The sequence below is a fragment of the Artibeus jamaicensis genome, unplaced genomic scaffold (genome assembly GCF_021234435.1).
Source record: "Artibeus jamaicensis isolate MK-2021 breed Jamaican fruit bat unplaced genomic scaffold, CSHL_Jam_final contig_559, whole genome shotgun sequence".
In the NCBI taxonomy this organism is placed as follows: Eukaryota; Metazoa; Chordata; class Mammalia; order Chiroptera; family Phyllostomidae; genus Artibeus; species Artibeus jamaicensis.
Window position 1 is genome coordinate 489,465 of NW_026521887.1, and position 27,314 is coordinate 516,778.

At 37.8% G+C, this 27,314-nt stretch overlaps 1 long non-coding RNA gene across 1 annotated transcript in view; it reads left to right on the forward strand.

Annotated features, from left to right (window-relative positions):
* The window catches only part of LOC119042703 (uncharacterized), a 221,064-nt gene extending 194,135 nt beyond the window's left edge, over window positions 1–26,929 (forward strand). Inside the window, exon 11 of the long non-coding RNA XR_008392498.1 lies at window positions 26,631–26,929. This is a non-coding gene — a long non-coding RNA (uncharacterized LOC119042703). The remainder of the gene's footprint in view (window positions 1–26,630) is intronic.
* The last annotated feature ends 385 nt before the right edge of the window (window positions 26,930–27,314 follow it).

The window sequence follows — 27,314 nt, forward strand, 5'->3', positions numbered from 1 at the left end:
AGACCTAGGAGTGACACCCAAGTGACCAATTGTTTTGTGTTGATCTTGTAAGCTTGGCTCTAGGAGCAACACTGGCCAAGAGCCCATATTCTGGCTACACACTTCCTATTCATTCTTGCATTTAATCCTTACAATCCCTGCCAAGTGGGCACCATTCAGAGCAAGGAAAGGGACCTTGGAGAAATCAAGGTGTTCTGTTCATATTACTGGTAAGTGCAGAGCAAGGACTCCCCCAGCTGCACCTAAGAGGGGCTTGCCTCTCTGCTCTCTATCACACCAACTAAGTTAGTTAATATTAGGAAACATAGATAAAAATAAAAGGGCATAATTGGAAGCAGTTAATTCTGATAACAGTCTAGGAAGGAAGAAAAAGTGTGAAAGTTAGGAACAAAAGAAAAGGACAGACAGGTGCTTGCAAATGAAGACAAAAGAATAAAAGGTCAAGTGTGGGGATCCCGTTGGAACAGTGAAGCTGCCTCGCCAGAGAGAAGAGATTCCTCAGGTTTCATTTGGACCTAAGACCAGCACTGTTGCACCCTCAAACTGTTCTCGAAGGGGTCCTTGCATTAGCATGAGCACCATTTCTCTTCACCTGTCCTCTCTATTTTTTGTTCCCAAACTCCTGTAGCCTGTGCTCTCAAGGGGCTTTAAAAAAGTGAGGTCAGACACCTGTTTTTATAAATTATGAGTGCTACAGAAAGTGATTTTTATGACCTCTGTAATGAGCTGATGTATATAGGAGACCTCTAAGTCCTATCTGGAAATTTAACACCCCCGAAGCTCCACACCTTTCTGAAAGGCCAATGCTTTGTACTCTGATACATCAGTTTAGAGTCATGTTCCAAACCCTGAAAGTCAGGGATTGAAATGACAACATTTCTCAGTCCACAAGCTTCCTTCATCACATTGGTTTGGGTGGTGTTGCTATAGTAACATGTAACCTGTTTTTTGATACACTGATGATTACAGAGCAGATGACAATGAAGAAAGGATCAGGTTGCAAGGCCAGCACCTGTGTCAAACATCCTGAGTGATAAACACCTAATTTCCCAGCACAGAGTGGTCTCCTCTGCTGGGGAATGAGGAGAGTACACAACATCTGAATACAACACAGGTTTACAAATATTGGTTGTAAACATCATCAAACAATTGTGTTTGAACTGTACTTTTATCTTCTGAAGCGTTGAGTCGGTTCCTTATCCTTCACAACTATTGTCCTAAACTGTTAAGTGTTGAAAGAAATGCCATCTGTGAAATTATTCTTTTGTGTTTAGATGAAAAAATAGATACAGTGACTGAAAAACACCACCTTCATTTTCCATCTGCCTTTTTTGCATAGCAGCCTGTGTGCAGCAGGAAGCAGCTAAACTAGCACCAGTTGGTCAATTGCCAGGAGAAGGCTGGGAACTCTAAGGAGGTGGGAGGCAGGAAAAGTGAAGAGCGCTTAGAGGTGCTGAGTGATGCAGTGGCCTCCACATAGTGTTTTAAAGGCCACAACTGATGTCTGGATCAAAGTAGTTAGGCAGTACTTGGTGTAAAATTAAATTGACTCACAAAAATTAAGACCATTATATGTTAGGTTGAGCCATCTGGCTCAGAAATGGATCTATTCTTTGATTTTAAAAGACCACAAATACTCTGTACTTGAAACATAATATTTATGCACTTATAATTGATATGTATGACACAAACAGGAAAGAAACTTGATTAAATTTAATGTGAAAATGACGACCTGTTTGTCTTTTGCTGACATCATTATTACGTCAACAGCATGTCATCTTGCAGGATGAACAATTTGGTGTATTAAAAAAATCTAGGATCATTGCAAAAGCAAAGTGATTGCTAATTAAGGTTTGAAGCAATAAGAGAGATACTTGCTTGTGACTCATCTAGGTCAAAAACAGATCATGAATCTTGAAACTGCATTGATAATACAGCACACATTGTTCCTGAATGTTACGTAGCTGGTTCACTGTCTTGCATAAGAGCTAACTAGCTGTGGGGTCTGGACTCTCAGCCTCTCAGGGCCTCCTCCTGTGTATCAGTAAAATGACAGAATGGGCATTGGTGATTTTCAACCTCCACTACATTTAGAATTCACTGGGAAGGATTTTTAGAAATATGATGTTGGAGTTTCACCCCAGAAAAATCACACTAACATCTCTGGAAGTGAGACCTGGGCATATATATATTCCTATAAGCCCTCCAGATATTTTCATTTGCAACCAGGATTCAGAACTACTATACTAGATAAACTCAAAATATCTGTTAATACTAAAACAATGCATGCCAGGGCACTGGTTTTCACATGAAGTGAACATCAGAATCCTCTGGAAAGTTTGTTAAACCACATATTGCAAAAAAAAAAATGTACTTGAAAAGTAACTAAATAAAATTTAATATTTAAAAAAAAACACATATTGCTCAGCCCACCCTTTTAAGTCTCTAATTCAACAGGTGTGTGTTGGGACCCAGTAATTTGTTTTTCTAACAAGTTCATCAGGCACACTGATGCTATTGTTTAGGGATCAGACTTTGAGAATCTCAGTACTATAGTTACACAAAAATATACATCTTAATGCATAACACAAAACAATTTTATAATTTAGTGATATACATGTAAGTTTGGTAGTGTAATTTTGCAATTCAATAATTTTCCATCACAGAACTTCCAAATGAAATGATTTCATTCTGTGGTTGGTTAATGGTGACACAGCCCAGCCAGTATGAAGGTACAGAGTTTCCTGAGGATATACTTTTCTGACAGGTTTGCTAGGCAGTCCTTAAGCTTCACTGCCTTCAATTTCTGATCATGTCAGGACTGTGCCCAGTGAGTGATAATATTTGAAGTAGCTGGAGCCACATTGAGTTGATTTGGAGGCTCTAAGTAAACCATTATTAGTAGTGTTTTGTTGTTACAACAACTGTCTAGGTCTGTTATGTATCTAATGCATCTAAAGCATTAAGACCATTTTTGTTGGCTCAATGCTGCTCAGCTAGCACCATCTCCAAAAAGCAGGAAACATCCATCTGCAATTATGGATCCTTCAACCTCTAATGCTCATGATCTGTCCGTGCATTGACTCTTTGGACTTTCATTGTTCAAATCTTAACCAAACTGTCAGATATTTGGTTTTCCTGCCATGATCTCTGCTTTTGCCCCTACTGTACTCGTTGGCTTGCAGTCTTGGCTTTAAGGTTATCATAAACATAATAAAGATAGTTCAGTGACATTTGTGCTGTTTGCCATACCTCCCCAGTCCCCCACTCTGGATACCTGGAACATCACACTGTCTGGAATTCAGGCCATGTGCAGGTGAATAATGAGATATGTGCCTTGTCCTTGTCAGGTTGAGCATTTGATCGCTATAATGAAACACCCCAAAGAATGCACCTTTTTTCTGTCCCCTTCATAAACAGTGTTTCTTCTTTCAGGGCTTCAGTTGCAGAATGAGGATTATGCTGGTATAAGAAGACAGCCCCCAGGTAGTGTGCAATGGGCAATAAGTGAGAAATAAACCCTGCTGTTGTAAAGCTTTGGAGATTCCCAGCTTGTCTGTTACTATAGCAGAATGGAACATATCCTGACATAGACTTTATGAGATCATATTGCCATTTCATGTATTCATGCCAGCAATGAACTATCCCATTCCTGTGAAAGTCTAGTGCCCTATCAATATCTCTTTTCTAATCTTTTCTTTTGGTATAAATTTCTGTCTTTTTTTTTACCAGAATTTAAACACTTGCTACTCTAAAAATCTGAATACAAATTGGAGCTTTTTAATTTAAAATAATATTGAGAAGAGAATATACAGCTCACATTCTGGTTTCTTAGCTTTCACAGTTAATTTTTTTGCAGGATAGTGCCACATGATAACAGATGCAGAAGAGATCTTAAGAAGACTGGTGGCCTCTGATTTCAAAGGTCCATAATTGTTTCAGAGAAGATTGTTGCATACTAAATTGGCCCATGTCTCTGACTCTATACATTTCATGTTTTCTGGTATGTGCTGGGGGTAAAAAAAAACCCGCATCTTTCCTGTTGATTCACCTGGTGTCTTCTGCCCTGCAGATTCTTTCTATAAGGCTGATTCACTACTGTAGCTAGTTCTCTGAAAAATTAGTTTGGAGGAAGAAGTGACTTTTTATTTCAATGCATCAGGATAAAACTTGTACATTTAATATGGAGGTTCAAACAGATGTGTTGATGTCATAATTTCCTGAGTGTCTCCTATATGTTACGTGCTCAAGAGCTTTTACATGAGTCAGTGAACCTTCACAACATATTGTGAGTTAGGAGTAAGTATTTGATTTCCATTTTACAGATGAGGAGACTGAACTAAAGAAAGAACACACATGTTGTCCAAAGTTATAAAAGTGGGTAAGTTTTGAATTCAGGTCCTTTCAAATACAATCAGTTATTCTTCTAAGGACCTGTGTGGTGACCTAATATTTCATAGATGTGGGAAACAGAGCCTCATCTGGAGACCTAACCATTGGAGGAATTTCTGTAGTTATCCAACCCTAACTACTAGTACTACTTACTAGTACTAGGGTTGAATAATGCTTCTCTCTCTTTTTTTTGAATAATGCTTCTCTTTAGGAAATTTAATTCAGAGATAATGGTGGGGGATGATGTGACTGGGTGGGGAGAAGAAAAGTTTATCCAAATGCTTTTATATTCAAAATGGTTTATTATAGAAAATGGGAACAGAATGTGCCAAATTGAATAACTATTATAATATTGAACCAAAACCTACATTATCTCACTCTGTTGCTGCATTTGAAAGTATACCAATATGGCTAACAATCAAGCAACAATTTTATTTTTTTCTTTCAGCAAAAGTGTTTGTTTTTTCCAATAAATTTACAAATAAAGGAAGAATTCTTAATAAATTATAAAATCTGATTTCTGCAAGAGGTTTCAGAAGTGCAAAATATAGTCCTAAGTATGGAAATTTAATGTTATTTCCAAAGGCTGGAATGAGTGTAGGCTCACCCCAAGCAGTTCTCAAAAATAGTAGCTCATATGACTATTCTTATTAGTGATTATCAGTGGAAGATTATTTTCTCTGAAGTCATTCTGTCTAATTCACTTTAGATATCAGTAATGGGCATTTTCAAACTGTAGTCCAAATAGAAATGATGATCTACTCAGCCATGCCATAGTGGGAGCAAGACAGAGCAGCCTGGATAAAGTACAATTATTTTAATACACTCCTGATCCATGTCTAATTTTCAGGGGCATAGTCTATTTTCATTCTCCCCCCAGATAATCCCATAAGACAAAGCTTCTACAATGGAGAAAATTCTACAGTGGAGGATGAAGGGACCAAGCTATGCAGAGGGTTCACCTGTGAGGTGGCAGGCTTCATGACCAGGCTCTGCTCACTTAAGCTCCAAGTGCATGAGAAAGAGAATGAAGCCCAACCACTAGCTCCCTCACAAAATAGAACATACCTAACTAATCAGCAGCATCCATTTAGATAATTCATTAGAGAAACAGAAGTAATGTTGATGAAATTTGGGAGGCAGCTGTTACTCTCTGAAAAGACTTGGTCATCGAAACTTAATTTTTACAAAGTAGAATTAAACACAGATAATCTGAATACCTTAAAAATGATAGAACTAGAGAGCATTACACTGAGTGAAATAAGCCAGGCAGCAAAGAACAAATACCATATTATTTCACCTATAAGTGGAACCTAATCAACAAGACAAACAAGCAAACAAAGTATAATCAGAGACATTGAAATTAGGAATAAAGTGACAGTTACCAGAGAGGAGGGGGACGAGGTATTGGGGGGGGGAGGAAGAGTCAAGTCAAGGGACATGTATAAAGGACCCATGGACAAAGCCAAAGGAGGGAAAGAATGAGGGTGGGACAGGGGAAAGTGGTGGTGGGAAAATGGAGACAACTGTACTTGAACATCAATTTTTTAAGTGATTGGGATAGGAAAAAGGAGGAGAAATCAATCCTTTGCACTGAATCAAAGTAGAGAATAGAAATTGCTTTCATGTTTTATCTCTGAATAGTTGAGTTTTACACAGAGTTTCAGTTTATTTGGAGAAGGAAATTACTTTTCAAGGTTCTTCTATATTTTGAAAGTGAAGAAAAACAGTTGAAAGTGAGATGACGACATTCATTTGTGTGAATGATAACAACTGGCATTCAATTCTGTGAAAAAGAGAAAAATAATCTCTTTACTAAGTCTCTAGTTGACTAACCAGAGGTGAGTTGAGAATATAACATATTTTTCTTGCTAAAACATGTTATAATTTAAAATTATGTTTAGTGATGCAGAAACACAACTCAAATAAGTGTGAGCCAGGCAGCTTACGGGAGAAAACACCAAGGCCATAGCCATTTCTAGATGCTATTCTGTAGATTGCCGCACCTGCATTACATCTGCCAAATGCTATATTTCTTTTGACTGACTTCTTTATGTAAGCAGATCAGCAGAAGCTGAGCATGCCTTGCACCAAGCTCAGTGGGTGTTTGACATTTATGGCATTATAATTTTGGTCACTTCAGTTCTTTTTATATCCTAGAATTAGCTTCTATTATATAAAAAGATAATAGTTTCAAATGTATAGGAAGCTGAGTTCTCTACCTTCTACTAACAGAAATATGTGGTGCAGATATACACCAATTTTAGCCACATATATGCTATGAGAAATTAGAGGTTGACTAAGAATAATACACTTTCCCTTAGATTTTCAAATATTTTCAGCTCCTTTCAGTATTTTCCCCTTTATTTCAACATAACCAAAGGGTAAAACACTCATTTATCATTAACAACTTTTTGTTACTGCCTTGCCTCTCACTTAACTCATTTTGAGGATTGTATCCGAGTCTGGGTAGGGAATAGGAGATAGAGTGTGAAAAATTTTCAGGTAATTCTGATATTTCTCTCACTTCAGCCATAGGTAGAACTCTGCAGTTTTGGTAAGAATTAGTGTGCTAAATGAATAGTTACCTGACACATTGAAATAGAACCTGAAGAACTAATGAATATAATGACTACGTCCCCCCTTCTTCCTTCCCTTCTTCTTTCTGTTCCTCCTCCTCCTGCCTTTTTCCATCTTCCTTCTCATAATAATGAAGCATTACTGGCTATAAGGCAATGCATCAAGCTAACTCTACATGACAGCAGACACATTTTTGGCACCTCTGCTGAGACAAAACATAGTGTTTTGCCATGGAGTGCTTTTGTGCCCTTTATTTTCCACCTGAAATTGTACCTTACTTTCAGAACATTACCTTCTACCAAATAGAAGAATTTTGTTTTTTTCATTCTTTTTTATTAGCCATTAGTGGAAAAGTACACAGAACGAGTTATTTTTATCATCTTGATTGCCACTGTCTAGTCATCCCAAATGCCATCTGTAATGATAGGTATGAAGAACACCTAAAGATGATAGTTTGTCTACAATAGCTAGAAAAAAGAAAAACCACAAAATAAAAAATTTCTTCGCTAGGATGACTTCTTGATTTTACATGACTCTAAATAACTGGCATGATCTATTATTTCTTCAAATTTACTAGATCTCTTCCAAAATTATCCAAAAGTTTTTGCATTCCACAGAGACTACCTGCTCACTCTACTACCAAGGAATTAATATCTATCAATAACCTCCCTTGTTATTGAAGAAGAATACCAATTATTATTATTTATTGTGAACTTAAAAATAAGAAAATAGACATTTGATTTACTTAAAAAATGGGGGAAAGATTTATTTTAAAGAATTAGTTCACAGAATTGTGGAGGAGCATGTCCAGAATCCAAACGGTGGACTGGCAGGCTAGAGACTCAGGGAAAAGTTGCATGTATGATTATTTCCAACTATAGCACCATTAGTACTAACATCTCCTAGTATGAGGTTCAGATCAGAAACACATCTTTCATGACTCCCCAGAAAGATTCTGAGAAGATGCTAAGGGTTCTCCCTGAGGACCTGCCTACTGCAGATGCCAACCACATGGAGGAGCTGCACAAGCAGAGCTCCCAAGACCCAAGAACAAGCTATGTTAGGATCCAAAGCATGATTTCAAGTGTATACTTCTCAGCAAGAACCATGATTCATCTGGTTGGGTGAACTGAACATTCATTCCTGCAGGGTCTGGGACATAGCAGTCCTACTGTATCAGATGCTTGTAGTTCTGCATAAACTTTCACCACAAGACAAGGGAGAATTAAGAGATATACAAGACACATTCTTCCCTGTTTCAGTGTGTAGAAGCAACCCAATTTCCCCTTAATAATCAAGACTGATCACCCCAGCCAGTACAGTAACACCTTTCTTTGATTATTAGTTCACTGGTATGAGAAGCAAAGTGGCCAAGAGGTAGTCTCACCCTTCATTTAATGAAACCACTGTGGGCCCCAGTGGAGGCATTCCTCCCTTGGAAACTAAGATCTCTAAATTATCATCAGTCCAAGATTGCAAAGACAAGAAAGTATGCTTTCCTATACTTTTATAAGCAGTGTATTAGAGAGGTAGGGAATGAATTTCACCTTGATTCCTAGACCTGATCCTGGCTGACAAAGAAACTTTACCATGTCTTGGTTGCCAACTCAGAGAGCACATATCACATCCTGTAAGACATGAGCCCAACACCACACTGTTTGACTGCCAAGTTGCACCATAACTAACTCTTCAACAAATTACTAAACTGTCTTATCAGGTCAGCTGCTTCAAAGTGGTAGAGTATATGATAAGTCAATTACATGAGCATGGGGAAATTGCTGCACTTTGTTTGAGGTAATATGAGTTTCCTAATCAGAAGCCATGCTGAGATGTGAACTAGGACTCTATTGACCAGGATATAATATAATCCTGAGATATAACACTATAGGCCAATTGACAACCGTATCAACTGAAAGAAACAATTTCTGGTGGTTCTTATCTACAGGTCTTGAGAAGAAAAAAATGCATCTGTCATATTAGTAACTATATACCAGATGCCTACCCAGGGTGTGAAGTACATTTGAAACAGCCATTGCTGTTGGAGTCACCATTTGACAAAGTGCATGATGTCATGCTGTCATTTTCCAAGATATGCACAAGACACAGAAGTGAGTTGAGTATGGGATCTGGTAGGAATTGACACTATTTGCATCCTTCAAGTCCTTGATCATGTCGCTAATGTCTGCAGCTGTGACTGAAATATGGTATTTCGTTGTTTTCCTATTTTATATAGTAGAAGAAGAGAGACCTTAGTTACCATATTGAAATTAATTTTCCAGGGTATAAATATAGCTACTTATGGGATATTCATTTTTAGAAACATTTACTTCTTTATAAAATATATCTTTTTTAACAATTTTCAGTTTTTTAATACGATGGTTTATTTTTCTTCCAGTCTGCAGGCTTTTTCTAATACTATTCTTTCAATATTCCCTTCTCCCCACATCCTCTAAATTTCTACAGTTCATACTGGACTTTTAAAATCTATCCTACATGGTTTTAACAAATCAATCAGCACTGTGTTCTGGGTGAAAATTTCAATTTTAGTACCAGTTCTCTTTTCAGAAGGGTCTAATCTATTTACCTCCTGTACTGAAATTTTCGTATCAATGATGATACTTCATTTCCAATATTTCCATTCGATTATTTTTATGTACCTGTTTTTATTCAGCAACTTTCTCTTTTTGTTTTAAGGATATTATTACCTTCTTTTCTTAGAGGAGGGAGCACTCAGCCTCTTGGGGTTTCCATGTTTGTGACTTGTGAAATAAGAGTAAAATGTAAGACACTCAGGCAGCACAGTCCTGGTACCTCTTAAGTCCTCCCTTAATGGTTATAGTTATTAATTAAACATTCTTTAAAACACTGGGAATATTTTTGGTACTGATGTAGGAGAATTTCCTACACTTTATTCTGAAGATAATCCAGAGCTTTTTTCTAATATAGAATCTGGTGTCATTTCTACTTGTTTCATTCTCAACAGGCTCTTACTGTGGGGAAGGGGAGTTTGCTTAATTAGAGAGATGTGTGCATTTTGGGCTGGTGGTTAAACATGTCCTACAGTGGAGTTCACTCTAAAGTCAATAAGGATCTCAACACAATATTTACCTTATCAGGGGGGATTTTGCTTTTGCCTGGCACTTCAGTAAAATCTCCTACTGAGCCAACTCAGTAGGCTCAAAACAGTCAAGACAAATGTTAGCTTTAGAGAGCAGTGCTATGGAGCTGGGAAATGATGGGAATCAACTTTGTCTCTTGTGATATTCAGATCTTCATAATGATGTCATCTCACCACAGCACTTCCGGTGCTTGTGTGATTGATTGCTCCCAGTGTGTTGTATCTACATCTACATCTTTCTCTTCCAGATTGTGTTAGGCAATGTGGTAAAGCCCTGATAATTTTCTTCTGCTAAGTAAGTGAAATTTTCTGAAAACATTACTAAGAGGTGATTGTATTGACTATTTTTTATTATTTATGTTATCCAAGTCTTTGTCTAACCTCCCCTTGACTTATTGCAATGTAAACACAGACCTAGAATGTGGGACACATGGAAAAGCATAACTGTGGTCAGTTTGAAGCTACCAAAAAGAGACTGACAAAATCATAGCCACATCTGTTTCTTTAATATTGCCCCTATAAGCAGAATTTTATATCTGTTATACAAAAGCACCTAGGACCTCTGTCTTTTCACTTAACTTCTGAGTTATTTTATCATGGAGGAACCAAAAATAAAATTGCTGTCCCCTGTTTCTAAAATGCTGAGATGCCTTATTTGACTGTAGTGTGCTGATTACAGAATTGAAGTGACCATGAAATCTTTCATAGATATGCAACCTGTCAGCCCCCACACTGACCGACAGAAGAAAGAGCCTTTCTCTCTCTCAGTGAGGGTCCTGTTGTGAAGGATACAAAAAATACTTCTCTGAAATAACTTAAAACCTGGATGAGAAGATTTATGATCAAGAAGTAATTAGGGAATAATACAATTCACTAGATAGCGAAGCACTTAACAGACTATAAATATGATCAGATTTATGAGAAGAGGTATTTAATGAATGCTGAGTAAAAGAATAGACTTTTTGAAAAAAGGTAAATATTGAGTTGGATTTGACATACTTTAATTCCATATATATAATCTTTGCCAATTTTTTAATGCATAAAATGCAACAATATAACACATACAACACTGCCATGTAGGTACACACACACACATACAGCTCCAACAACACTGAACTACTTTCGAACTAAAAAAAAAAGCGGCATGTTGCTTCAGAGTTTTATTATACTAATCCTCAACTTTGACCACACAGATAAATCACTGGGGAGCCTTAAAAATTACCACTTTCTTAAATAAAGTAGTCCCCTCTTATGTGAAGGGATAACTTCAAGACATCTAGTGGATGCCTAAACCCTATATCCACTACCATTTTCAATATATATATATATATATATACACACAAAATAAAATTTAATTAATAAATCAGGCTCAGTAAGGGATTAACAACAATAACTAAAATAAAATAGAATAATATACTATAGTCAAAGTTATATGAATGTAGTCTCTCTTTCTCTCTCAAAATATCTTATTACAGTACTCACCCTTCTTATTATGATGTGAGATGGTACAATGATGATGTGATGAAGTGAAGTGAAGTGAAGTGAAGTGAATATACCGGACAAAGGAATGATTCACCTCCTGGGTGGAACAGAGCAGGATAGTCCAAAATTTCATTAGGCTCTCAGAATGGCACACAATTTTAAAGTTATGGGACTTCTGCCAAGATGGAGGCGTAGGTGGAAACACCTTGCATCCGCGCACAACCAAATCTAAGAACAACTATTTTTAACAACAATAAACACAACCAAACCGCACAGAAAATCGACAATATGGAGTCCGAAAAAAACCCGAAATGCTCAGCTAAACTGGTAAGAGGGGCGAAGCCAGCAGCGGGGCGGGTTGACCAAAAAGATCCCTGACCTGGTGCTGCACAAGCAGCCGAAGGCACGTATCACAGGTGCAGGCTAGCTATGGGTGTACACAGGGAAGAGGCACGGCTGGCTGTCTGCGGTAGGTTGCGCATTTGCATGCAGATAAACCAGTGAAGAGGCGAGCATTGAGACCTCACGGTGCGGGGCAGCAGGCTCGCACAATTCCGATTGAATAAACAGGCTGGGGCGAGTGGTGGGATGGACTGGGCTAGCGGAGAGGACCTCCATTGCTCCCTCTCTGACACCGCCCCTACATACAGCATCATAAACCAGCGACCTGGGTGGCCCCACCCCGATAAACAACTAAGGCTGCTGATAAACAACTAACAGCGCGAACAGACCAAAAATGGCTCGAGAACAACTCAGAGCCCCAGAGCCGATCAATCTAAGCGATGAAAAAATAGCCAAACTTTCATATGCACAGTTCAAAACACTGGTTATCAGGATCCTCACAGAACTGGTTGATTTTAGTCACAAATTAGAGAAACATATGGAAGCTAAACTAATTGAAATGAATGGTAATGCACAGGAAACCAATAGTAATGGAAAGGAGACTGGGACTCAAATCAAGGGAGTAGACCAGAAGGAAGGAAAAAATGACCAAACAGAAAAGAATGAAGAAACAAGAATTCAAAAAAAAATGAGGAGAGGCTTAGGAACCTCCAGGATGTCTTTAAACATTCCAACATTCCAATTATAGGGGTACCAGAAGGGGGAAAGGCACAGCCACCAGTGGAAAACTTATTTGAACAAATAATAAAAGCAAACTTCCCCATTCTGGCAGAGGAAATAGACTTCCAGGAAATCCAGGAAGCTCAGAGAGTCCCAAAGAAGTTGGACCCAAGAAGAAACACACCAAGGCACATCATCATTACATTAGCCAAATTTAAAATGAAGGAGAGAATCCTAGAAGCAGCAAGAGCTAAGGGGACAGTCACCTACAAAGGAGTTCCCATCAGACTGTCAGCTGATTTCTCAAAAGAGACCTTACAGGCAAGAAGGGGCTGGAAAGAGGTATTCCAAGTCATGAAAATCGAAGACCTACAACCAAGATTGCTCTATTCAGCAAAGTTTTCATTTAGAATGGAAGGGCAGATAAAGTGCTTCTCAGATAAGATCAAACTCAAGGAGTTCATCATCACCAAGCCCTTATTATATGAAATGTTAAAGGGACTTACCTAAGAAAAAGAAGATAAAAAAGTTGAACAGTGAAAGGACAGCAAACTCACAGTTATCAACAACCACACCTAAAACAAAAGCAAATTAAGAGGACAGCTAGATCAGGAGTGAACCATAGAAATGAAGATCACATGGAGGGTTAGCAACAGGGGAGTGGGAGAAGGAGAAGGGGGAGAAGGTACAGAAAATAAGTAGCATAGAAAGTAGATAGAAAATAGATAAGGGGAGGGTAAGAATAGTAGGGGAAATACAGAATCTAAAGAATTTGAGAGTTGTGTTCATGAACTAAAAAGGGGGAATGGTGGGGGAGGGGTATGTAGGATGGAGGGGAATGGAGGGGGGAATAGAACAAATGTAATGGCATAATCAATAAAAAAGTTTAAAAAAGTTATGAATTGTTTATTTTTGGAATTTTTCATTTAATATTTTTTAGACTATGGCTGTCCTCTGGTACCAGAATTCATGGAAAATAAAACCTTGAATAAAGATGGACTACTGTAATCAAACCCCAGGATTTGCTGACAGGGTCCAGAACCTGAATTTTTAGGGCTTCCTGGGTGATTCTACTGGAGCAACCAGGGCTTAAACACATTGCTGTGGACAAGCACACACACTCTGCTCTCTCAAATTCCTTCTGTGAAGAGAGACACTATTTCTCTTCCAGTTTTTCTTGAACTCTCTTCAGTTGATCTCTTACCCCACCACTCCTCTGAAACCACTCAATGCATGCTGATGGCTTAGCGGTGTTTGACACTCTTCATTTCGGCATCCATGTAAAAAGGCATTCTGATTTCCCTCCTACTTCTTAGTCTTTGTTCATTCTTCTGATTTCTGAACATTGGAGTGTCCCAGGATTCTGTTCCTGGTTCCTTTCTCTTTTTTATATTAATCGGTGACTTCAACTAGGTTCATGCTTTTAAATCCATGCACACCCTGAGGACTTCCAGATGTCTATCAATCCAGAGCTCTTTCCTAAACTGTAGCACTCAATGCCTAAGAGGCATGTTGAACTTAATGCTTCCAAACAACAGAACTACTGTTGGGAACTGCCCTGCCTGGTTTCAGAAGCTGTACCCTACCCCCCCCCCCATGGCTAAAGCTAAGTAAGTAACCTTCAGACCATAAGCCTCTAAGGAGACAAAGCTTATCTCACTGGCAGGAGCACCACTTCTGCTCCTTTTAATTCATCCATAACTGGTCCCCAATGCTTGGTTGGTTAGCCAATGACAGGTAAGATTCCCCAAGGGTGGGGAGGATGACCTAAGACAGGCACAATCCTGTGGAGGCCCCAGGGAAGGACTTGGGGGGTCTACAGCAAAAGGGGGTGATGGTCTTTCGCCCGTCGGCTATGACATAGCCTGAGTCCTCATTCTGTCTGCAAGAAGTCTCCTAATCTCTTGGCCGCCTTACTACCCCTACCTGACTTAAGCTTGAAACAATGCTGGTGGTGGGTACTTCCCTGTGCTAGAAAGGGTGGGTTACCTAGGGCAATCAGGCCTAAGACAGAACATGTAAAATCCTGTGAAACCTGCTTTGTTTAGAATACTCTCAATTAAATAAGGGTCCAAGCAAGAAGTGAGTTTTTCCTCAAAGTTTTATAGCACTTTAGCTATGTGATCTTGACTCAGAATAGGCCCGGAAAGTTCTTTGTTATCTATTGTTTGATCCTTATTGCCTGATAATGATTAATGAGCTTTATCTGTATTCCTGTGCAAAACGAACCCAATAAAAGACCATTGAGGAAAAGGCTCTTGGCCCTTCTCCTTTGAGAGATTGGCCACCTTTCCTCTCCAAGAAGATCATGTTTTGGTCGACTTATTCTCATCAGTGGCAGCCAGGGGGGCCCTTTGGGTGGAGCCCCCCTACAAACTACTGCCTCCCAACACATACACACATACATGTTTCCCTTCCTTTGCTCTTTCCCATCTCAGAAAACCATTCTTCTAGGTATTTAATCTTTGCCCCCTCTTTTCCACACTAATTCATAGTGAAGCCAATTTGGATTTTATTTTTTGTTCAAAAAGTATCCAGGATCTGACTTCCTCATTTCTGCTAAGAAATGAGGAACTGCCTCATTCTAAGTAACTGCCTCGGTCTAAGCTGCCAAGATTAGAGATTGCCTGTGAACTGGGCTTCCAGTGTCCAGTATTATACTTCTCCAGTACATTCTCAACACAGTGATCAGCACATTAGTTATTCCACTGATAAAAACCCTGCAATAGGTCTCCATTTTCTTTCCAAAATCAAATGGCCTGTAGTGGTCAACAAAGCCATCCATGATTTGGCCCCTATGTATTTCTCTGAGCTTCAAAACTCACCAGGTTCCTTGCATTCTTCGAACCCAGCAGTAGGCTCCTTCCTGAAGCTTTTGTACTTGCTTCTCTCTGCTCAGAACTTCTCCCAAACATCACCTTTTAGTGATGTTTTCCACATTACTTAAAGTTGTAATCCCTTCCCCCTTGGGACTGTCACTGTCACTCTCCCTGTTTCACTTACTCCATGGCATTTATTACTATCTGACAAATTGTATACAAGTTCCCTTCACTTCTTAGTTCTATATAATTTCTGAGTTTGGGTGCTGAATTTGAATTGCAGGAGATAATGCATTATCTTAATTTATCTGGTGCTTGAATTTCAGATAGCAGGTAAAGAAATTTCTGAATAAAAGATTTATTCCAATATGAACCTATATATGCGCAATTCACAAGTCTGGATAATCAGGAATACTTATTAAATTTACTTATTTATTTATTTTTATTCCTCTCCCCAAACACAAATATAAATGCATGGATTTTGCCTGTTCACTATAGTGTCCTGTAGAACAAAACCTTCCACAAAGCTGACATTCAATAGATATTTGTCGACCAATGGAAGGAAGAAAGGAGGGGAGGAAGGGGAAAATAAGAGACAAACTGAACATAGAAGTGGGGGTTGGGGTGTTGAGAATATACATTCAGAATACATATGTTTCTTCCAACCCTAAAATACCAGTATTCAATGTTTCTAGCCCTATTGTTTCTAAAATCAAATGACAATTCTGGTATCAAGATCATAAATGTTGTCTGTGGCCACAAGTCAACTCCATAACTCCATACATTTCCACAGACTTTCATATCATCAGTCCTATTTTTTTTTAAAGTAGATGTTTTTCTTCCCCAATCACTCTTGAAGCTGTGGTGCCTGTGTATGTCATACGTCCTCCATAATATCCACCTCTCTGAGACCTTGATTGCCAAGCTTGCAAAGGAAGTGAAAGGCCCTTCACAGCTTTTCTTTCTCTGAGTGATAATAGAGGCTGGATCCCTGGCACCAGAAATGCTTGCACTTATGACTATAGCAGACATGGAGTTTCTGCATCAGACCATTTCTGTGATGTGGTTTATAGCACTTACAGAAAAGCTTAGTGTCATCCTCTTCAAGCAGCCCTCATGACGACTTGAGCTACCTAATATACTTTAATATGCTTTCTTTTCTTCTTTCTTTCTTTCTTTCTTTCTTTCTTTCTTTCTTTCTTTCTTTCTTTCTTTCTTTCTTTCTTTCTTTCTTTCTTTCTTTCTTTCTTTCTCTTTCTTTCTTTCTTTTTCTCTTTCTTTGCTTTCTTGATGCTTTGCAAGTTAGTGCCAGATCTTGGACAAGTTTTATTTTCTGTGATATTTCTTATTTTCTCTTGTGGAAAAGGAGAGAAAATAAAGTTCCTGGTAGTTAAGGCTTTTAATTTGGCTTTGAAACTTTCAGGTTGAAATGCTTTGATTTTTTTAAATAAATTATTTAATTGCAAAACAGGTAATCTAGGCCAACATTCTCAACTTCAGCACTACTGGCCTCTTGGGCTGGATCATTCTCTGTCATGAGGATGTCCAGTGCATCAGAGAATGTTTCCCAGTATCTCTGGTTTCTAACCACGACAGGCCATTAGCATCCTTCTCCCATCTGTGACAACCAAATATGTCACCAGACTTCAGCCGGTGTCCTCCCAGGGGCAACATTGCCCATAGATGAGAAACCACTAATCTAGAGGCAGCTGAATGTATCCTACTGCGTATTTCCTTGTCATGTCAGGAATGTAGAGTAAAGAGACCAAACCAAGTAATTTGTTCCTTAGACGTGCAATTTAGGAAGAATAATTTTAACCCAATACATTCTTTTTGTTGTATTAAAAATAAAATAAAATACTTGATATGAATCATAAATATAATAAATTGTCTTATTGCTTAAATATGTGTGACTTAGTCAACTTTTTATTGTAAGAAATGCTATACCTCAATATAATATGCAAGTTTTTGAAATGACTTAATAGGCTGTCTACAGCTATAATGCACAGTGATGCATTGGAAAAGTATATAACTGCAATTAAATGTATTTTATGCTTTTTTCCTCAAGCTTTGTTTTCTGTCACTTATTCTTACCTAGAATATGAAGCTCTGTTATTTTCATGTTTATACAGTGCATTGTAATATGGGTCACTTCACATTATACATTTCTCTAGAAATTTTATTAAAACAATTTACTTGTAATAATAAAGTGAATGAGATATTCATAGAAATCTCCATTTTGAAAATACTATAGAAATCTATTACAAATCTAGTAGATCATAACCAGAATTCTGATTCATGAAAAATTTATCACGAACACAACAGAACTACTAATTTTCCAGTATAGATACTGAGACTGCTATGGCCACCAGAAAATTTTAAAGATTAAAACAACGAAGAAAACAACTGTTAATATTACAAATAAATGATTATCATTCATTATAAATAATTACCTTTAAGCAACTATCACAATTAAGAGATTTCTTTGGGACTATTGCTTAATTACTATTAAATAGTGAAGTACATATGGCACACAAAATTCATTGTTTATTATTATTTTTACAAGCACAGATGGCTTAGTACAATCAGGAAGACTAATGGAGAGTAAACTTTTTTAATGCAATCATGCCATGAATATGTCAAATGATTTTTTTGTTTTGCTAACATTATAATGTTATTGTAATTAAAATGCTAAGAACAGCAATTTCTCCCACCTAACTAGATCAAAAGAAAAGGGAAAAGATCTATTTTCTATATTTTTAAAGGTTTATTATAAAATTATATTTCATGAAAAATGGTTACATTGGTATATTTAAACCTTGCTTTTATTTTAGCTGAAAAATACTGCATTTAAAAAATCTTATAATTTGGGCCCTGGTTGGTGTGGCTCGGTGGATTGAGTGCCAGCCTGTGGACAAAAGGGTCACCAGTTTGATTCTCAGTCAGGGTACATGTCTGGGTTGCAGGCCATGTCCCCAGTGTGGGGTGCACAAGAGGCAACCACACATTGATGTTTGTCTTCCTCTTTTCCCCCCTCCCTTACCCTCTCTAGAAATAAACAAATAAAATGCTTTTTAAAATCTTATAATTCAATGACAGTATATAATAAAACTCTAATGACTTGCATCAGAATAATACAATATATATTATGGTTGTGTGGATAGTTTTGGGAAGAATGGTGATGAGAAGGAAAGACATTAACTGTGATGATTGCCAAGAAAGAAGATAATTCAGATTTCTGCATATCTTTATTAGACCACTATGGCTATTCAAAAATGATTCCACATCATGTTTGTGTATATGGAACTGATAGTACAGATATATAATTGTAGAATTGTTGAATGACTTTTTTATATAAAAGATTTCTGTACCACTAATATCTCCTTCCCAAAGACTTGAAACCCACCTTGCATTCCCCATGGTTAAGCCCAAAATAAGTCCCTGTAGGTGTACAGACCTTTGGCTTTTGAAAGGATAAGGGGTTCCCAGGAGGTCTGATTCACAGCAAATCTCTTCCTGACACCTAGGGACTTAGAAATTTAGCTAAGGTTTCAGTGTGCACCCATGCCATGCTATCCTTGGAAAAACTAGCAAATAATCAACTGAATTCCTGTAAGTTGTAGGAGGATTCATTTGGTCAAAGCTGTCTAGAAGTCTGAATCTTGTGTGTCATCAGAATTATTGTTTTTGGCTGCAGATGGTTGCAAGATGGTGGCTCATATGGTTATGTCCAACTCTAGCACCATCAGTATTGTCATCTCCTAATATGAGGCTTGGATCACAAACAGCCTTGCATGACTCCTCAGACAGATCATGAACAGATGCCAAGGGTTCTCCATGAGGACGCACACATCACTGATCTCATCCATGCAGGGAGGGGCTGCTTGCAAGGAGCTCTTAAGTTCCAGGACCCAATTGTGTAGGGATCCAAAGCCTGATTTCCAGTGTAGAGTTGTAACCTTGTTCAGATTTTGTGAAGCTTTTCTCTCCAAGTGGACATAACACATCACTGTGTTAAGGTAATGCCCAGTGGCCTGACACATTTGTTCACTGAAGGAAGCTCTTCTTTCCACTTGGAAACAAAGCACGTATCTTATGTTCAGAACATGGAAACACTTAAGACCATGTGGCCCCAGTGGCCTATCCGTGTTTTGTTGCCATACTGACCAATTCACCACCAGGTTCCTCAGACTAGTGACTAGCCCACCACTACTCAGTGTCCAAGAGGAAGCATGCCAGCCCTCACCAAGAATCACCTCTCTCTCACGTGAACTGAGAATGTTAAGGTCCAGCTTCTGGGACAAATTGGTGCTCATGTCTTTCCCTCATTTATAGCTTCCTATGCTCAAGGCATTTTTTTAACATCTCCCACAATTCCATTTCAGACCCTTGTCAATAGCTATAGGCAATCTTCATTTACAAAACAGGCATGGCTGGATTTGACCCACAGATTATAGTTTGCTGACCCTTGCTAACAAATATTTAATTAATTTATTTAATATTGTTTATTCAATATAAAACTAATCATATGTTTTGCAAAGTAACATCCAATAATTTTGAATGATGACTTCAGTCTGAAACTTCTCTCCTCTTTGTCATCAAAATGTCAGCCAAGTATTTTGTATTATTTCTTTGTCACTTACATTATTAGAATAAAAATATTTTATTCTTCTGCACCATTTTGTTGCAATCTCTTTAGTGGTAAATACCCCAGAGGCCAGGCAGAGTCACATCCACTAATAAGGGTAATCATGTCTAGTAGGAGCTCTGAGTTGTTTTCCAGATGCAAGCTCACTAACAGAATTTTTGCTTTGTCCAGATCTCAGATGCATCTGAGAATGTATTTTGCCAGTGAGAGGAATAAATGATATTTGGGCTTTAGAAATACAGAAACTAAGGATGACTTTAAAGTTAATTAGAAATGAATAGAAGCAAAAATATACGATATGGGAGGAAATCAGGAGCCTGTTTCTAAGTATGGTTTGTTCATGTTGTCGGAGTAGACCGTGAACTGATGGAAGCTAAGTCCAGGTTTCGAAAATAAATTTGGTCATTAACTTGCAAAAGTTTGTTTTCACCTCACTGAACTCTACTGGAATTTTTCCACACTTGTAAGTGCCTGTGTGGACTTTGTCTACACCTGTGAATTGTAAACTTCCAGGGATTATAGAATTCTAGCAGGAAGGATCTCAGTCATGAAGACCAGAATTTTCCAAGTTCACTCTCTGCCAGCTCGTTCCTCATCTAGAACCATCATGTGTGACTGCAAACTCTGAATGCCACTGGTCAGACAGAGGGAGTTAATTAGAGAGTGGACCTGGCTATTGATGAAAAATGAAGGAAGGATTGCAGTGAAGGGCAGCTGCCTCAGATTCTGGGCTAAGGAGCTGTGGAGTCCTTAACAAATGGCACGTGAAGTGTCCCATAGATGCCACTGAAACAGAGTACCTGACAGTTATTGCCTTGAGGAAATGCCCTGGGTTTTTAAGTCTGATTTTTGAGAATTGGTGTCAAAATTCCTGATTTGTAAATACCAGTAACTTCTTTTTTTCTCCAAAGGAAATGGCTAAACTTCCTATGTATGCCAGCTGCATCTGATCTGATGGTCGTCTGCTTATGAGCTCTGCTTTCGTTCTTTAACAACCTTCTCTCAATTAAAGAGAAAATGATCTTGGGGGAGAGGGTAATAAGGTCATCATCTACAGCCTTTTATGGTCTGAGAACTCACTAACCACAAAAGACAACCCTATTCTCATTTGTTCCAAGACACACTTTCACCCTTCTCAAGGATCAGATAAGACCTCTCTCCATCCTGATTCTCCTATTCCCCTAGGAATATTCATCTCTCACCTGATTCCCCTAGACCCATGCATGATACCTTGTCTACTTGCTGTGTATACCCACCTCTATGAAACCCCAGGCCCCTTCCTTTTCTTTGAGATATTAGTGATCAGTGAATGTCTACTCTGTTGCAATAGGCTGAATTAAATCATCTCCTAAATGTTTGGTGCACTTTGTCTCTCACGTGTATTTTGACATAGATTAAAAAAATAATAATACTATAATTACTCCTAATGTCTTCTTAAAAGATAGTTGTGAATTTTAAATGCATTTAGCATTTAAGTGCTTAACAAGATACTTACACATGGTAAGTGTATAAGTAATTACACACTTAACAGTTACTAGGTATTTTTACCAATAGTAATAAATTTGCATAGCAATTTATGCTTTACAAAATAATGTCAAGGATTTCTTTTATTTAATCATTGCAACAATTAGTCTCAAGACAGATATAATTTATTCCCATTTTACAGATTAGGAAATTGAGAAAGATCTGGAGGCTCACTCACATTTACCAACTTAAGGGGCAAAGCAGGAAATTCAAACCCATAGTGTTTTCAACCATAGTGTAGCTTAGAGATAGAGCTGAGTTTCAAAGCTAACTTTGAGGAAAAGGTAGGAATATTGGTTTTCAATCTTTCCTCTTTCAAGACATTTTATATGCACTTGTCATCCCATCAGGGTGTTATGTGAGGAGGTCACTCCACCCCTGACATGTTGTTAATCCTAAAGTGGCTGAACAATGGAGTAGTAGCATCATCTCTCTGGCCACAGAACTAACCCTGCAAATGTCCCCATAACTGATTAGCCTGCAGTGCATCTGTTTTGAACAGGAAGGGTGCCTACCTCTGGCAAAATTCTGCCTGCCTTTAGTGTGCTGACAGCTGCTGCATCAGCCTTAGAAATATGCCTGGAGTTTAGAAGATTTAGTGACAAAAATAATTAACTATCAGAATGAATTTGAAAAATTTCTTTGTATAAACCAATTCATTCAAAGTACTTATTTATGAACATGTCTACACTAGCATTCTTTTTTTACTACAATATTAATTTTAACCTATTGTTAATCCAACGAGCACTAAAGAACATACTCAATTCAACAGACTTTTATTGATTACTTTGCTCCCTGCCAGGCATGCTTCTGGGTGTTGCATAGAATGGCAGGATGCATTCAAAAAGCAACCAGATGCGTGTGAGTGGTATAATTGGATAAGTGCAAAAATTCCTTTCTTCCTCCCTCTTTCCTTCTCTTCTTCCTTCCTTTCTTCCTTCCTTCCACTGTCTGTTTAGTAACTACTGCGAGGAAAACACTACGAATATATTGATGAATCTGTTAGACATATGCTCTGTTTTATAGAGTATACAATCTGGAGGAGACAAATAATAAATAAGTAAACAAAAATTTAAAGTGGCCTTTTAGGCTATTACAGCAAGGAGACTATTGAATGCCTGCAGAATGTCACTGTGTTTGCATGGCAGATGCTAATGGCACAGGAGATCAAAGTAATGTTGTGTCCTCTTCACCTTTGTTAGGATGGCCTCAGATCCCTCTTATGCTAAAGCATGGCTGATCACAATGGCTTATTGGTGTGGCTTAGCTGGCCCTTTCTCTTTTACATTCTGTTGCTTCAAACAGAAGCACTACTATCTTCCTCATGCTTTTCAGAGGGAAGGTTGTTTATTTTTTCCATCTGACCCTCCAAAAGCATTCTGTTCTGTGCAGATGTTGGTGGCAGGCTATTAGAGAGTTCCCTGGCAAAAGAACAAGTCTGCCTTTCTAATAAAAATAAACAAACAGCCAAATGTGTAGGAGAGGCAGGTTTGAAAATAGCTTGAGATATTTGGCTATCTGGCTTTTATTAGAAACCTAGCCTCCTCTCAGGACGGAGTTGTCATTGTTACATGTTGAAATGTGAGTAGATGGTGGGTTCTTCTCTTTCAGCTGAACAGTTTATTGGGGACTCAGGAACCCTCAGTGACCGGATAGCAGTGTGAGACAAAAACAGGCAGAATATGAAAAAATCCTACATATTGGCTCTAGGATTTACTACATGGACTTTTTTTCTCCTAGCGATAACCTAAAAAGGCACACAAATACCAAAACCAATATGGAATAGATTTTGCAAACAGTATGAAAAAGTCTACTAGATATCCATCACCCCCTTCCACTTAAATATGATAGAGTAACTGTCTGGCCAAATTGAAATGGCAATAACGAGTGACACCCTAATTTGTGCTCAGAATGACCCAGGTCGTAAGTTATATGAATTGAGAAAGCTATCTATCATCTCTGCGGGAACAAACAACAGTAATCTCTGGCATTTATCAAGCAGAGTAAGTTTCTTAGTGTCTACATGTAGAAATTTCATATATGTTTTGATGTTAATTTGCACATATGCTGTTGATAATGCATATCAGCAGTTCGAATTCAAAATAATGTGAAAGACAATATGGGCTGAATCTCACCAGAAGATAGGTTTCTTGCTTATGAATTTCGTTCTTTCTTCTTTTGCTTTATTCTCTGCATCTTTCTCTCCCTTTCCTTTCCTTTTGAATGATGACATTATCTCCTTCCTTTGGGGCAAACCAGTATCAAAGAGTGGGATGACCAAGATAGAGGAGAAGACACTAGTGAACTGCTGCTTTGGAAATTGAAGCTCACATGATCTCTCCAGACCACAGAAAACTGGGGTGAATACTTAAGAGCAGGGAAGGCATACTGAGTCTAGACCCTAAGTTTTTCAAGAGTATAAGAACTTATGTCATTATAAAAGTGAAAATCTAACCCTTGCAGAGAGAGAGAGAGAGAGAGAGAGCAACAGAAAGAGAGAGAGAAACTACTATAAATTATAAACAAGGAAAAATCACTAGTAAATCTCTTAGGAAAAATGGCCGCTAATTTCTGATATTTGTTTCCAGAATTTTCTCTATGTTTACATGTTAATGTGTTTACATTTAAAAAGATTTTAGCATGATTTTTAAAAATCTGTCTTTAAACTTTTCATGCCAATAAATAATATGAAAATGTTTCATTATTTTAATTGTATATATCCACAATAATTTATTTTTAAATGTCCCTGTTAATGGTCAATTGGTTTTTTGATACCTCTTATTTAAAAGTAATGTTGTGTTTACTTTAAAGTAATAAGTAATGTTTACTTATTTAATGTTAAATTAATAAGTAATGTTAAAGTAATAAGTAATGCTTACTTATTTAAAAGTAAATAAAGTAATTATTTAAAAGTAATGGTGTTCTCACACATATATTTGTTCATTTTTCGTCTTATTTCTTTGCTCAATTTCTGCCAGTGAAGTTGCTAGGTCAAAAGATGTTAACATTAGAATTCTTATTCCTATGGCCAGATGGCCATCAAAGAGGTTGACCAATGAATACTACTGCAAGAAGAGCATGCTCTGTGCTAATCCCAAACACATGGAAGGAGAGATTTAAAACGAAAGATGATTAGGAGTGTGGATCTCCCAGGTGCCTTTCGGATTCAGGGGCCTTCTTTTACACTCTCAAAATATGTCTAAAAACCAGCTTCCTCTAGAGTTACCTTGGAAAGAAGTCCATTCTACTCTCCCTGACTTTCTACAGATTTCATATTATTGAGAACAGACTACCAAGAAATGAAGAGGAGGTAAAAAAATGAGTAAATGACTTTCAAGTGTTAACTGTCTGAGCCAGGTGAACGGGAGAGGGCCAGGGGAAGATGAGGATAAAACAGGAAGCTCTGAGGAGGAAAGTCAGGACAGGGATTGTGGATCACAATTTTGCCATAGGCTTGGTAGAATTTAGTCCTATTTTTGTGTAAGAAATTGCTTATTTATTCTCAAGTAACTTCTCAAACAACCACCATTTTATTCAGCTCACACTATTTACATTAAAAAAAAGTGTGGAAAGATTCACACTAAACTTAATGATTTTCTTCTAGAGGGTAGAATTGGAGAAGCAAGAATGAAATTTTTTTACAGTTTATATTTTCGAAAGTTCTATTAGAAGTATTTTAAATTTTATTTTGAATTTTACAGTTTTTATATATTAAACTAAATATGTGTTAATTGAATAGATGGAGTTTTAGAAGGTGGGGTTATTCTAGGTCTACTATAGAGAAATCTTGTATTGAAGAGGACAAGAATCTCTTGCTGAAAAGATCAGGAATAAAAACAAGTCACAGGTATGATCATTCTATCTTCATTATTTTCTGTATACATTCCACTCTAAACATTAAAATAAACACCAGAAAAGTCAGGTATCATGCTAACAACTGAGGACACAGTGAAACAGACAGCTATATAATTCTTAAATAGTCTACTCAAGAAGGCATATATCTGAGTATTATAAAAGGCAATGATTATGACTAACATTTATTGAGCAATGACAATGTGCCAAAAACCAATGTTTTAAGCGCTTTATATGTATCATGTTTTTAAAATTATCACAACTATTCAACCTAAGTTTGGGCATTACCACACTGTACAGATAAAAGAATTTAGGCAGTGAACGGTTAAGTAATTTCCCCAAGGTCACATGATATAGTTAATAAAATCTAAGACATTGTCAATTATAAGATACATCATAATTTTATGTACTATTAAAGAAGTGAGACCTACTAACAATATGGCATGGATTGAAAAACTGATTTCAAAGATGTTAACATGTATATATTATATTCACTGAAATATAGGAGTTTGAAAGTGTTTCAAGATGTAATTTAAACAACAGATCTTTCCTCCCCCAACATATGCACTTCTGAAACTATGCCATTTCATTATTGAGTACTACTCAACAGTGAGAAAATGGTTCTTGGTACTGTGGGAGTACTTAATAACACTGTACAAAGACATACACTGAAGAGTGAGGCTGCAAGTGAGAGTGGAGGGAGTTAAGAAAGTATTATTACAGGGATTCGTCATCAATCTAAAATTCAAAAACTGAATACAAATTAGCCGACAAGAAAAATGAACAATGCTCTCTTTATAGACAAGAACATTGTGCTTTAGAAGACATAAAAGTAATCCAGAGAGGAGGAAACTGAGAAATGGAGTAGGGGAGGTATGAGTATGAAAATGGGAGGTTGGGGAAACTATGGGGGAGAAATTTGAGGGGTTGGAATGGATAGGAGCAGACCAGTGGTAAAGCTGTCATGTCCTTTTAACTGTGAAGATAAAGCCTCATTCAAAAAAAGGCATAGTGATTCTGTAATCAGGATTGAGGAGTATGCATTGTTGAGTGGTGGGGGTAGGATCAAAAAGGATCAAAATGAAGACAAATAGGGAGACTTTGAAAATCCTCCAAATAGGGAGTAATTTGACATTGTTCATTCACTCCACAGCAAGAGCCATCTTGAAACCATCATGAGAAGGCCTGGAAAACTAAAGATATCTCGCCCCAGATCACTCTGAACCTCTGGACCAATGTCATTAACTGTCCTCTAAACTGCTTATCTTTTTGGTGAAGCTACTGAACTCATGTTACTGTACCATGAACTCTATAGGCTGGTTTGCAGAACTGGATGGAAGCTAGTGCCATTCACAGGCAGTGGGAACTTAGGAAATTGTATAAGAGTGTTCTGGTACAGGAGGACAAGCATGCAAAAGAGACAGAGGAGGAATAGCCAGAGAAAAGGAAGAGATCCCAGAAGAGTGCTGTGTCATGCAAGCCCTGGAAAGAGACTCCTTCAGAAGGTGGAAGAAGGTAAACTGCTTCCTGGGCTTAGAAGTTAGAAGGATTTGGCTTGCATTTGGTTGGATTGTATTAGTTTTTGAAGAGAGGATCCTGCATAAAAATATGCCTATCCAATACTTATTTTCTCCATCTTCCCTTACAGAACCTACTTTATTTTGAGTAGGCATTATGTCCTCCTTGCAGCAGCAGGTGGACTGTGTGAGCCAGAAGGCAGTGAAGGGGCCATAGGGGTGATTGGGATGAAATGGGAAGCTGTGAAGAGAAAAGTCTGAGCAGGGATTGTGACAGGGAGAAAGTGGGCAATTTTGCCACTGGCCAGTTGGGATTTAGT